The sequence below is a fragment of the Chiloscyllium plagiosum genome, chromosome 33 (genome assembly GCF_004010195.1).
Source record: "Chiloscyllium plagiosum isolate BGI_BamShark_2017 chromosome 33, ASM401019v2, whole genome shotgun sequence".
Lineage (NCBI taxonomy): Eukaryota > Metazoa > Chordata > Chondrichthyes > Orectolobiformes > Hemiscylliidae > Chiloscyllium > Chiloscyllium plagiosum.
In genome coordinates this window covers 30311982-30325109 of record NC_057742.1, presented here as the reverse complement: position 1 = coordinate 30325109, position 13128 = coordinate 30311982, and positions in this window count along the sequence as shown.

The window sequence follows — 13128 nt, the reverse complement described above, 5'->3', positions numbered from 1 at the left end:
TGCTATTTTACCCTGTTTGTCTTTCTAAATTGACAATGTCCAGTTATGTACAATTGCAGAGCACATTGGGTTATCTGACACTAAAATAATATGTTGGTAAACTTTTGTCACATCCACATATCAGCATGACCTGGCAGGGATGTCGCATCATGATACAGTGATGACTGACAACTTCAGGGGTGGATATTGCGTAACTTTAATTTGCCTCTTCCATTTCCTCCCTCTGAAGTCTCTGCCTTGGTTCTTGGACAACGAACCATGCATGTGACCATTCGTGGAGAAAGTGAGGACTGCAGATGCTGGAGATCAGAGTCAAGAGCACGGTGCTGGAAAAACACAGCAGGTCAGGCAGCATCCGAGGAGCAAGAGAATAGAGGTTTAGGGCATAAGCCCTTCATCAGGAATGAGGTTGGATGAAGACCTTATTTCCAAAATGTTGATTCTCCTGCTCCTCAGATGCTACCTGACCTGCTGTGCTTTTCCAGCACCACACTCTCGACTATTTTTCTCATGTGAATTGGAGACTGAGGGAGGGGCTATGGAAATTGCTTACGAATTTATCCAATTTGACATTGGCGAAATTCATGGGCAGAATGATACTGCTACCTATCCCCTTTCCTTGGCTGGTTCTAAGTGCCTGTTTGATTTCTAAAGACAGAGAAACAACCAGTATTGAGGCTTAACAAGAAGTGGCTCTGACCCTAACAAGATATAGTTTATTATATGATAACAATGAGCTACAAGTTACATCAGTCCATGAGATGTTCTTACTCAGACTATGATGAGACCTGTATACGGAGGTTTGTATTTGCTGAGAAGTTAATATGTTTTAAATAAAAACTGCCGATGCTATAAATCACAATCAAAAACAAATTGCTGGAAAAGCTCAGCAGGTCTCACAGCATCTGTGGAGAGAAATCAGAGTTAATGTTTCATATCAAGGGGCCTTTGCTCAGAACTGATATATTCTGCCTTATTCCCAGCCAAGTCTATGTGAATTTATTCGATTGGGTGAAGCTTAATGTAGTCTCCAACATTAACCCTTTCGGAAGCATCCCCTTACACAACAATGTCCAGACATTTAGACCTTGAAATGAACTCCCTCGACCTGGCAGAAACCAGACCGTTAAACACACTCCCGGTTGCTTCACCTGTCTGACGACACTGCCTTCCGACCTTGCCTTGATCTGAAATTTGTTCATATGAGCAGGAAGTCTGCAGGATCTAACTGTAATCATGCAGGTTTCTTCCAAAAATACTATCAGGATCTGATTTGCAAAGTTTGTTGGAGAGCCGAGCAGAGTTGGTGTGTGGGTGGGGAGTGAGGCTAGCTGGGAGTGGAAGAGTGGGATGAAGCAATGTCCACGGTTCTACCCTCTGCTCTCTATCCTGACCAGCAACCCAGGGAAGGCTGATGGGAAGTGGATCATCAGCCAAAAAAAGGTGCAAAAAATTGTTTAGAAGCCTTATGGTTCACCTCTGTGGTTCCAGCCATCACGGCTCTCCATTTGCTCCCAAATATCCCTCACCTTTAGAATGACTGTCCAAAACCATTGTTGCTGGCTCCTTGGTGCCCAATTAAGGCATCTGCTGCTATCTGGGATAGGATGTACTTGGGTTCAAGTGTGCCTCTGGGAACCCCATATGGTTGCCCTTCTCCCTTCAGTTACAGAGCTAACACTCGTGTCACTCCAGTTGAGATCATATCTTATCATAGTCTTTTCATTGATCTGTTTGCCTTTTCATTCATTTCCTGTATGCTGGACTGTTTTAAAAAAGACATAGAACAGTACAGCACACTGCAGGCCCTTTGGCCCTTGATGTTGTGCTGACCCTTTATCCTACTCTAAGATCAAACTAACCTACATATCCTTTATTGTTCTGTCTTCCATGTGACTATCCATGAGTTGCTTAAATGTCCCGAATGTATCTGGCTCTACTATCAATGCTGGCAGTGCATTCCATGCACTCACCACCCTCTGTGTAAAGAACCTACCTCTGAATCTCCCCTAAACCTTCCTCCAATTACCTTAAAATTATGCCCCTTCATGATAGACATTTCCACCCTGGGAAAAAATCTCCAACTATCAACTCTATCTCTGCCTCATCATCTTGTACACCTCTGTCAAGTCACCTCTCATTCTTCTTCACACCAATGAAAAAAATCCCGAGCTCCCTCAACCTTTTTTCATAAGACATGCCCTCCAGTCCAGGCAGCATCCTGGTAAATCTCCTCTGCACCCTCACAACCTTCCACATCTTTCCTATAATGAGGCAACCAGAGGTGAACACAATATTCCAAGTGTGGTCTAACGAGGGCTTTATAGAGCTGCAGCATAACCTCACAGCTTTTAAACTCAATCCCCCAATGCGTGATGATGTTCCATAGGATCTGAACTTTATATAGTTTACATCCTCAAAAAACATTTCATATAAGCTTTTACTCTTTCTATATGATGGCCCATCTTCAAATCTGTTGCTTGATATTTTGTTATGATGCAAACCATTCCATTCATACTGTCTTCCTCTTTGCACCTATTTGGTTCATATGGGTGTAAATTCAGCCTGTTCTGAAACAAATAATTTATTTTGTTTATCAATTCAGAGATACAAATCACTCAACTTTCAATAGGAAGTGTAATAAATAATGCTTCACATGTGATCAAAGTCTGTCCTTCAAATAAGTGTTCAAAATTCCCTTAGGATTGAGAATGACTTGCTCCTACTCTAGTTTGATAATCTCGGAGTTGGCTGATAAGGTCAATGAATGAATGTGTCACATAAGGAGCAGATAGTGCTTGAAGGCCAGGTAATTGAGTTGTTTGGAAATTTGTGTGCTCCCTCTGATGCCTCAACTTTGCCACTACCTGATCCTGTCAAAATCTTTCAACGTGCTCGCTGCTTTCCTGGATAAATGTTCCCGAAGGGGCTACTGAGATACAGGCTACTAGACTTGACGGGATTGAGGTTCACAAGGAGGAGGTGTTTGAAATTCTGGAAAGTGTGAAAATAGATAAGTCTCCTGGGCTGAATGGGATTTATCCTAGGATTCTCTGGGAAGCTAGGGAGGAGATTGCAGAGCCTTTGGCTTTGATATTTATGTCGTCATTGTCTACAGGAATAGTGCCAGAAGACTGGAGGATAGCAAATGTTGTCACCTTGTTCAAAAGGTAATTATAGACCAGTGAGCCTTACTTCGGTTGTGGCTAAAGTATTGGTAAAGGTTATAAGAGATAGGATTTATAGTCTTTGAGAGAGGAATAATTTAATTAAGGATAGTTTTGTGAAGGATAGATCACGCATCACAAACGTTACTGGGTTCTTTGAGATGGTGACCAAACAAGTGGCTGAGGGTAAAACAGTTGATGTGGTGTATATGGATTTCAGTAAAGTGTTTGATAAGGTTCCCCACTGTAGGCTATTGCACAAAATACAGAGGCATGGGACTGAGGGTGATTTGGTGATTTGGATCAGAAATTGGCTAGCTGTAAGAAGACAGAAGGTGGTGATTGATGGGAAATATTCATCCTGCAGTTCAGTTACTAGTAGTGTATTGCAAGGATCTGTTTTGGGGCCACTGCTGTTTGTCATTTTTATAAATGATCTGATTGAGAGCATAGAAGGATGGGTTAGTAAATTTGTGGATGATACTAAGGTAATTGGAGTCATGGATGGTGCTAAAGGATGTTGCAGATTACAAAGGGGCATAAATAAGCTGCAGAGCTGGGTTGAGAGGTGGCAAATGGAGTTTAATGCAAAAAATGTGAGGTGATTCACTTTGGAAGGAACAACAGGAATAAAGAGTACTGGCTAATGGTAAGATTCTTGATAGCGTAGATGAGCAGAGAGATCTCAATGTCCATATACATAGATCCCTGAAAGTTGCTACCCAGTTTGATAGGGTTGTTAAGAAGGCATATGGTGTGTTAGCTTTTATTGGTAGAAGGATTGGGTTTTGGAGCCATGAAGTCATGTTGCAGCTGTACAAAACTCTGGTGTGGCTGCACTTGGAGTATTGTGTACAGTTCTGGTCACCACATTATAGGAAGGATGTGGAAACATTGGAAAGGGTTCAGAGGAGATTTACTAGGCTGTTGCCCGGTATAGAAGAAAGGCTGAGGGACTTGAGGCTGTTTCTGTTAGAGAGAAGAAGGTTGTGAGGTGACTTTATTGAGACATACAAGATAATCAGAGGGTTAGGTAGGGTGAACACTATTTTCCTCGGCTGGTGATGGCAAGCACGATGCGACATAGCTGTAAATTGAGGGGTGATAGATATAGAACAGATGTCAGAGGTAGTTTCTTTATTCGGAGTGTAGCAGCGGCATCGAATGCCCTACCTGCAACAGTAGTAGACTCGCCAACTTTAAGGGCATTTAAACGGTCATTGGATAAATATAAGGTTGAAAATGGAATAGTGTAAGATAGATGGGCTTCAGAGTGGTTCCACAGGTTGGCATAACATCGAGGGCCAAATGGCCTGTACTGCACTGTAATGTTCAATGTTCTGTATTCTAAACCTTCTCCATTTTGGTTGGTCACAAGCCAGTGACTTGTGTGACATGAGTGGGGCTGTTTAAGCTCTTCAGGGATGCTTTGTGGACGTTGTTGGAATTGTCCTTCTGGGTGTGTTCTGTTGCAGCCAAGTTCTGAAATAGAGGAGTTGCTTCAGAAGTCTGGTGACCATTATATTGATGACATGTCCCACCAAAGTGATCAGCAGTGATTTCATAATTGCTGCCAGGAGGTGCCAACAATCCTGTGAAAACACCCTCCATAGATTGCAGTTGAAAGGCATCAGGATAGTAATAGTCACAGCAGCTGGAAGAGAGGTGTTTCCTTAAAGGATGGAAGAACCTGGGTTGGCAGTATATCTCTCTGCAGAATAGGCAAGCATAGAGGAGAGTGAAAACAATGAAGCCTTTTACTGGAGTGCTGTTATATGCTAATTGTGCATGGAACATTTTTCCTCATTTCTGCCTAAAGTGCCTCCACAGCCAGTAAAATAATATTGAGCATGGTTCAGAATTCACATTTTGCAGGGTCAATTGTATCCCTTGGCATGATTTTTCCATTTCTTCAGCAGGTCAGGAGTCATCACATTCCAGAGAGGTTTTTGAGGATTTGTATTTATACGTGTAACCTTCGATTTCATTCCTAACCAGGTTATTTATCTAGGACCGTTAATTGATCTGGTTCTAACTGCTAAAATGGAAATATATTCAGCATTTCCAATATTCTGCGCATCAAATATAAAACAATTCCCTCTAATCTTAAGTCTTGCTTGAGGCTTGTTAACTTTATACTTCTGTTCTTTAGTTCCATGCTCATGGTCCAAGTTAAATATTATCTTGAATTTATATTACCTACGCCTTGCTCCATTTTTAATTCCTGGGTCATGTCTTTTCTCATTTTTTACTCCAGTGAAAACAGACTCAGTTATTTCTCTTGATAACGTGGAGCTCTTAGTCGCAACATTCTAATCAAATTGTCAGTATCCTTTTTGAGAGACTGGTTCTCAACTCCACATAGAATATTAAACAATGCATCACTAATGACCTAATCCCCGTTAATGCTTGTAAGATGCTTCCAATGCTTGAACAGATCTGATCAGCTTCTAAATTTAGTGAGTAAACCACGAGAAGGGGTTCCCTTTCTCCCCCACCCCCTTTTACCCAGATGGAGGACATGACTAATGAGCTGTGGGGGCAGAGTCATTGAATATTTTTTAAAGCTACGTTAGGTAGATTCTTGCCTAACAAGGCATTCAAAAGGGATAAGGAGTAGGCAGGACAATGGGATTAATTGCATAACCAGGTCAAGTGAACGATATCAGGCAGGATTATATATTTATAGCAATGCAGAATCTGTGTGCTCATTTCCCACTATTAGCTTATTCACCAATATACCAGTCAAAAGAAGTGTAGATATTAACACTGCAGTATATTTCATGGTGATCTACACTTGCCATTATGTGAAAACCAGTATGTATTGAACTTATGAACTCAAAATTCATACAGTTCAGTTCATTTTTAACGAAAACATGTAATAAAGATAGAATTCACCAAAGAAGTCACCGGATGGCTGCTGTCTCATTGGAAAGAGACAACTGGTGGTGGTTTAACCTGAGGACAACCACAGCTCATGTGAGGTGAGAGTTTAAGAGAAGAATCCTTCATGGTAACCTCAGCCAGTGCAGGAATGAAACCCAGACTATTGTCACTCTGCATTCCAAATCAGCTGTCCAGCCAACTGAGCTAACTGACCCCCTTGACAACAACAAATATGCTCAGATTAAACATGTTGCCCTGGGGCCTCTCATAGACTGGTGTTGGCAAACATCTTTGTTGGATTCCATAAGAAAGATCTTTGATGAAATGATACTTAATCTCCCATCCTTTGCCTTTCTGCAATGGGGAGATCAGTTTGCTATATCTGAATCTTCAACTACATATAAGATTTTTCCTAATGGGCTCTATCCAGCATTCAAAATCTGGTTTGAAATGGAACAGAGAAATGAGCTCCCTGCCTCAATGTCCTCATTGACGGTCAGCTAGGGGGATTTTCCTGCTTTCTACTGCAAACGTACTTTCACTGGTGAGTGCACACATTGGAATTCAAGATCCGGCATGATTTTACCAAATGATAGAACAGGCTCGAGGGGGCTGAGTGATCTCCTCCTGCTCCTAAATCCAAAGCTTGTATGTGCCCACATTTACTGGATGCAGTCACTATCCTGGCCTGCACAGGACAACTCCAATGTGATTTCTGGCAGGATGCCCAGCAGCTGGAAATGAGGCAGGAAATGTAGCTGCTACTGCAGCCCATGTGAAGGATGACGGATGTGAGGATGTTGACTGCCAGCTCTCCACAAATGTGAGCTGATCTCCAAAGTGACAGCCCTGAAGTTAAAGGAAGAGGCTTTATTCACAAAGATTCTCCTTTCTAATCCTCTAAGCTGATGTAGACTGATGGGTAAAGCTATAAAACTTCATTGTTTGGCATATGACTTCAAGTGGACACTCTGCCAGCAGAACTAACAGAAAATGAGATGTGAGGTCGAAAAATTGGCATTGTATTTGCTAACATTTATGTTAAGTTTGAAAGCCAGTTTCCAATTTAGAACCATGATCATTAAGAAGTGATCTTGTTAACATTGTGACAATACAATGGCTTTAAGAGATAAACAGTTTGTGAAACCTTGGGGGTTTTATAATTGTTGGAACAATAGAAGCAGCCTGAATGTGTGGAGTCAAGATCCCACAGGACCTGAATTATTTTTTTAGTTTTAGCCCTCAGTTGCAGTTGCTGTGGTCTTAACATTGGATGTGGAAACTTTTATTCCTCTCTCAGTTACAGCTAAAAGCTGGGGTCCTCTTCCTGCTGCTAGAATTGTATATGTAACAATCTATTTTACTGAATTAGTCTTTGCCAAGGGTGTGTTTGTGGGATGTTACTGTTTTGGAACAGTAAATTAGTAGTAGTTAATACATATTAGTTTGTTAAGCATTTAAACAGAGTTAGAGTTAAACAATTTTTCCTTTTATTTTATTTTGTCTGTATTTTAACTATAGTGTGTTTTGTTTCAAACCTGGCCGTTTGACCAATCGAATTGCATCTGGAACACAATGCCATACAGTTACCCTTTAAAATAAGAAAACATTAGGGTCTAGACTGTCTTCTTAATGTATTTTGAAAGGGTTTGGTCTGGTTTATAACAACACAAAATAATAAATGGTTGCTTGTAAATTGAGTTGAATGTCAGACTATTACATTGAAATGGAAACAACATTAAGTGTTTGTTTAACAAGGAAAGTTTATATACTTAGTGTGAGAACTTTCTTTATTTGTCAGCACCCTCAGTCTTCTATTGCTAAGCCTTTTTTTTAACTAATTAGCAAATTTCTGACAGCTTTAATCTTCTTCGGAATCCTACTCTGTTTGGAGTTGCATCAAATGCCTTTGGAAAATTCATGTTGACTCTAATCCTGATTTTCCCTTGTCAATTAATTTAGTTACCCTCCTCAAAGCATTCCAACAGATTCCATATGTTGGTTGTAAATCCATACAGACCAATCTTTATGGCTTCTACACTCTGTTAATGAGCATTGGTGGAGTCCCCATAGACTAGATTGAGCATCAGCATGCAACATGCAACTTAGCAACTCGATCAATAAGTGGCAAAGTGCACTCGCTGAGGCAGGCAGGTTTACGAATATGACTTGAGTTTAGAATCTAATTTTGTGTTCCACCAGCTGAGGAAGCCCCTCACTGCAGTGGTTGAAATGCTGTGGGCTGCTTAATATAGTCTCTGGCAGCTGTTGTTAATATAAGCGAGAAATCAGGATGCTTCCAGTATTCACAGGAAACCTGTGCCCCCCAATTGCAAACAAACTCCGATTGATTGGGACAGGTCATGGCATGCAGCTCAAGTGGTAGGAGGTACATTAGATGATTAGCTGTCATGTCCTGATGGATGAAATTGCAGGCAGTCTAATTCCTGAGACCGAGTGAAGCCCTTTGTTCTGGACCATGGATAATCCTCCAACACTGATGATCCCCCTCTGATAATCCACTTCCTGAAGGAGGCAGCAACAAAACATGCATTAGTCAGCCAGACTGTAAAAGATAAAGCTTATAGAGCTGTGGAAAATTAGCTGTCAACCTGTATCAGACTGACAGTATTTAAGACAACATGTAGTCTCAGTGTAATTTCTGGCATTACGAGCTAAAATGAGTAATTCACTCTGACATTGACCGATCGCAGAAACATGAAAATGGTAGTTTCCCTAATTGTCCATCAGCATTAGTAACCTGAGACTTCTGAAGAATGTACTTCAAGTTCCTTATTTTATTGCTTTTGAGGAGACTAGAAACTAAATCATTCTGGGTGAATGAAGATGTTTCCAGTTGGTGTTTATTCCATAAAACTACTTGAAATGAAATGCTTCAATATATAGTAGAATGCAAAAGAGAATATTCAGCACCCCAGCATGTAGGAAACTGAGGGAACAAAAAGGATATTTTGATTTTGTAAAACCTTCACTTGCTATATAAGATTCTACAGCAGTAGTCCAGAGAAATCTCCTTTACTTTGAGGGTTGGAGTGCCATATTGTTGAGTGGGATCATGCATCATTATTCCAAAATGGCCTTATGCTTCTCAGTAAAGATCTCAATGACCTTTGGCCAATTTGATGCAAAGTTAGTTATCACTACTTTTAATTGGCACTGAAGATCTCAGATATTCTGCTTGTGTTTTTTTTCCCTGGTGGGATTTTTATGTTAACTGCAGCTTCTGGATCCAAAACAAGCACCAACCTCATTGCACACCACCTCACCCAATACCTCTTCCATGTAGCTGTTCCTCAAGAGGTTCACTTGATTGACTTCACAGATGAGAGGTTTCTCTTATGAGGAATGATTTGAGCAGTTTAGGCCTATAATTTTTGGAGTTTAGAAAAATGAAAATAAATCTGATCGAGGTATATAAGATGCTGAAGGGGATTGATAAAGTAGAGGTAGGAAGGATGTTTCCTCATGTGAGGCAACATAGAACATAGAACAGTACAGCACAGAACAGGCCCTTCAGCCCACGATGTTGTGCCGACCATTGATCCTCATGTGTGTACCCTCAAATTTCTGTGACCATATGCATGTCCAGCAGTCTCTTAACTGTCCCCAATGACCTTGCTTCCACAATTGCTGCTGGCAACGCATTCCATGCTCTCTCAACTCTCTGTGTAAAGAACCCGCCTCTGACATCCCCTCTATGCTGTGGTTCTGTTCGCCGAGCTGGAAGTTTTTGTTGCAAACGTTTCGTCCCCTGTCTAGGTGACATCCTCAGTGCTTGGGAGCCTCCTGTGAAGCGCTTCTGTGGTGTTTCCTCCGGCATTTATAGTGGCCTGTCCCTGCCGCTTCCGGTTGTCAGTTTCAGCTGTCCGCTGTAGTGGCCGGTATATTGGGTCCAGGTCTATGTGTTTGTTGATGGAGTTTGTGGATGAGTGCCATGCTTCTAGGAATTCCCTGGCTGTTCTGCAGATGACAAGCAACATGAATTTGACTGGGACAACACCACCATTATAGGGCAAGTGAAACAAAGAACAGCCAGGGAATTCCTAGAAGCATGGCACTCATCCACAAACTCCATCAACAAACACATAGACCTGGACCCAATATACCGGCCACTACAGCGGACAGCTGAAACTGACAACCGGAAGCGGCAGGGACAGGCCACTATAAGTGCCGGAGGAAACACCACAGAAGCACTTCACAGGAGGCTCCCAAGCACTGAGGATGTCACCTAGACAGGGGACGAAACGTTTGCAACAAAAACTTCCAGCTCGGCGAACAGAACCACAGCAACGAGCACCCGAGCTACAAATCTTCTCACAAACTTTGATCCCCTCTATACTTTCCTCCAACCAGCTTAAAACTATGACCCCTCATGTTAGCCATTTCTGCCCTGGGAAATAGTCTCTGGCTATTGACTCTATCTATGTCTCTCATTATCTTGTGTACCTCAAGCTAGAACAAGAGGTCACAGTTTTAGTCTAAGGGGCAGCAGATTTAAAACTATGAGGACGAGAAATTACTTCTCTCAAAGGGTCATAAATCTGTGAAATTCATTACCCCAGACTATGACAGACAGTGAGTAAAGTTTTAATTAGTATTGAAATGAAGGGTTATGGAGAGTGAGAGGAAAGTGAAATTGAGGTTCAAATGAGATCAGCCATGATCATATTAAATGGCAAAGCAGTCTCAAGAGGTTGAATAGCCCACCCTTGCTCCCAGTTCTTATGTTCTTTTGTAAGAACAAGTTGAATCAGGGTGTATTGAGGACTTACTTCTATATGGGAGTCCTACATCTACACCAGATCCTGGCGATGTCTGCACATGAGCGCATCCTCACTCTGGGTAGCAGAATAGTAGAATCTGGCTTGAGCTTCCTATTTCTTGTTCCAAGGTATTCAGCTTCACACTAATGACCCTTGCACTGATCCACCCCAGGTTAGGATAATGAACACAGACTAGAGAACATGTGAACTTCAACTTGTCATTGGAAAAAGCTGACCAAGTGATGTGGAAATGCTACTTAGTGTCTTGGAAGTGCGGTCACTGAAGATAAATTGGGTACCATTTTGTGCAGCAAGATTCTATGAACAACAATATACTGAATGTGCAATTAATCTATTTTCGATAATGTTGGTTAAAGATGGAATAATGACTATTTTGTTAAGAGTGCCCACTGACTTTCTTCAAATAGCGCGGTGAGATTGTGACTGCTTACCAGCCATCCCCCAAATGTTGTTTCCAGTTATTTGGGTTTCTGAGGTTTGTGTGCAGCAGCACCTTCTGGAAGTGGAGGTCAGTGCTGTGATTGGTGTGTCCACCTTAGAGTGGCTTAGAGGGAACGTGGGAGTCCTCCTAAGCCATTAGATGGCATCGTGTCAGACTGACTGGCCTATAGTTTCCTGCTTTCCATCTCCCTTCCTTCTTGAAGAAAGGCATCCCATTAGTGGGTCTCCAATCCATTGATACTCTTCCAGAATCCAGTGATTTTGGAAAATTTCAACCAATCCTTTCAGTATCTCTGCATCCAGTTATTTGGATGCAGTCAACCAGTCCTGGCAACTTGCCTGCTTTTAGTCCCATTGGTTTGTCAAATACTTTGTCCCTCATGATGGAAAATCACATGAGATCTTACTTAGCTTATCTGTTATCTTTGAGATGTCTGCAGTGTACCCCACCATGAACACTGATGCAAAATATTGGTTAAAATTATCTGTTATTTCCTTGTTTCCCATCCTCAATTTCCAGTTGCATCTTCCAATGGATGTTCTTTGTTATGCTTGTCAATTTCCTGTGAGGAACCGAGATGTCCAGAGTCCAAAGAGGTGCAAGTTAGGTGGATTGGCCATATTAAATTGCCCATAGTGTCCAGGGATGTATAGGTTAGGTAGATTAGCCATTGGAAATACAGGAGCATGGGGATAGGGTGGTGGGGTGGCAGGATACTCATTGGAGGGTTAGCGTGGATTCGATGGGCCAAATGACCTGCTTTCACACTGTAGGGTTCTGTGATAACAGTCCCACACTTCAGCTACTCTCTTTTTATATACCTTTATATACTGTTCTTATTTTCAACTGATGGTATTTCTAGACAAGTCAGAGTCTGACTGAGCACTGGCTTGATAGATTATATTTTAATTTGATTTAGTTTCAACAAAACAGTTTCACATTGAAAAGTAGGCAGGGATGCTGCAGTTTTCGTTTTAACAATAAAACAAGTATTTTTTCAACAAACAAACTAAAATAAAATAGAATAAGCCAAGCTGTCTACTTATAACATAAATTCTAAGATTTTAGAAAATAAAGTAACATTATAAAGAAAACAAGGAACTATGGATACTAGGAATCTGAAACAAAGGCAGAAATTGCTGGAGAAACTCATCAGGTCTCACAGCAACTATAGTGAGAAAGCAGAGTCAATGTTTCAGTTCTAATGAAGGGTCACTGGACCCGAAATGTTGACACTTTTCTCTCCACGGATGCTATCAGATCTGCTGAGTTTCTTCAACAGTTTCTGTTTTGTAGTAACAATATAATCCCTTTAACCCACAAAACATACAACAGTTTTTGTATAGTCCCATTACACACATTTTTGGGTTCAATGCCCAAAAATATAACTTGTACAATATAACTCCAATCACATTGGAGTCCCTGTCTCTAATTCCTTGGTGGATTTAAGTCACATGAATTTAGTATACAGACAGGTTGCAAAAAATTTTTCCCTGGAGCTATTATACAGCTAATCTTAAAATTTAAGTCGCTTTAAGTAATCCCTTAGGGTTTCATTCTGATACTCCTGGTTGAGGTCACACACTAACTCTTTATGGTAAGGTAATTTAGTTTCATTGTATCCCCACCTCCCTCCCCACCCTTATCAGCAGGACTAGTCTACACCTTCATTGACAGAATTCACAGGACTGCTCAAAATTTCCTAAAACATCCACAATCCTCTGACCTACCATTAGTTTTTTTTTGCCTCTTTGTATGCCACTTGGTTAAGTTGTTAAGAGTGTGCCAGGGATGGTTCCTTCAACTCATTGAGTCTTTCTTTTTGTCG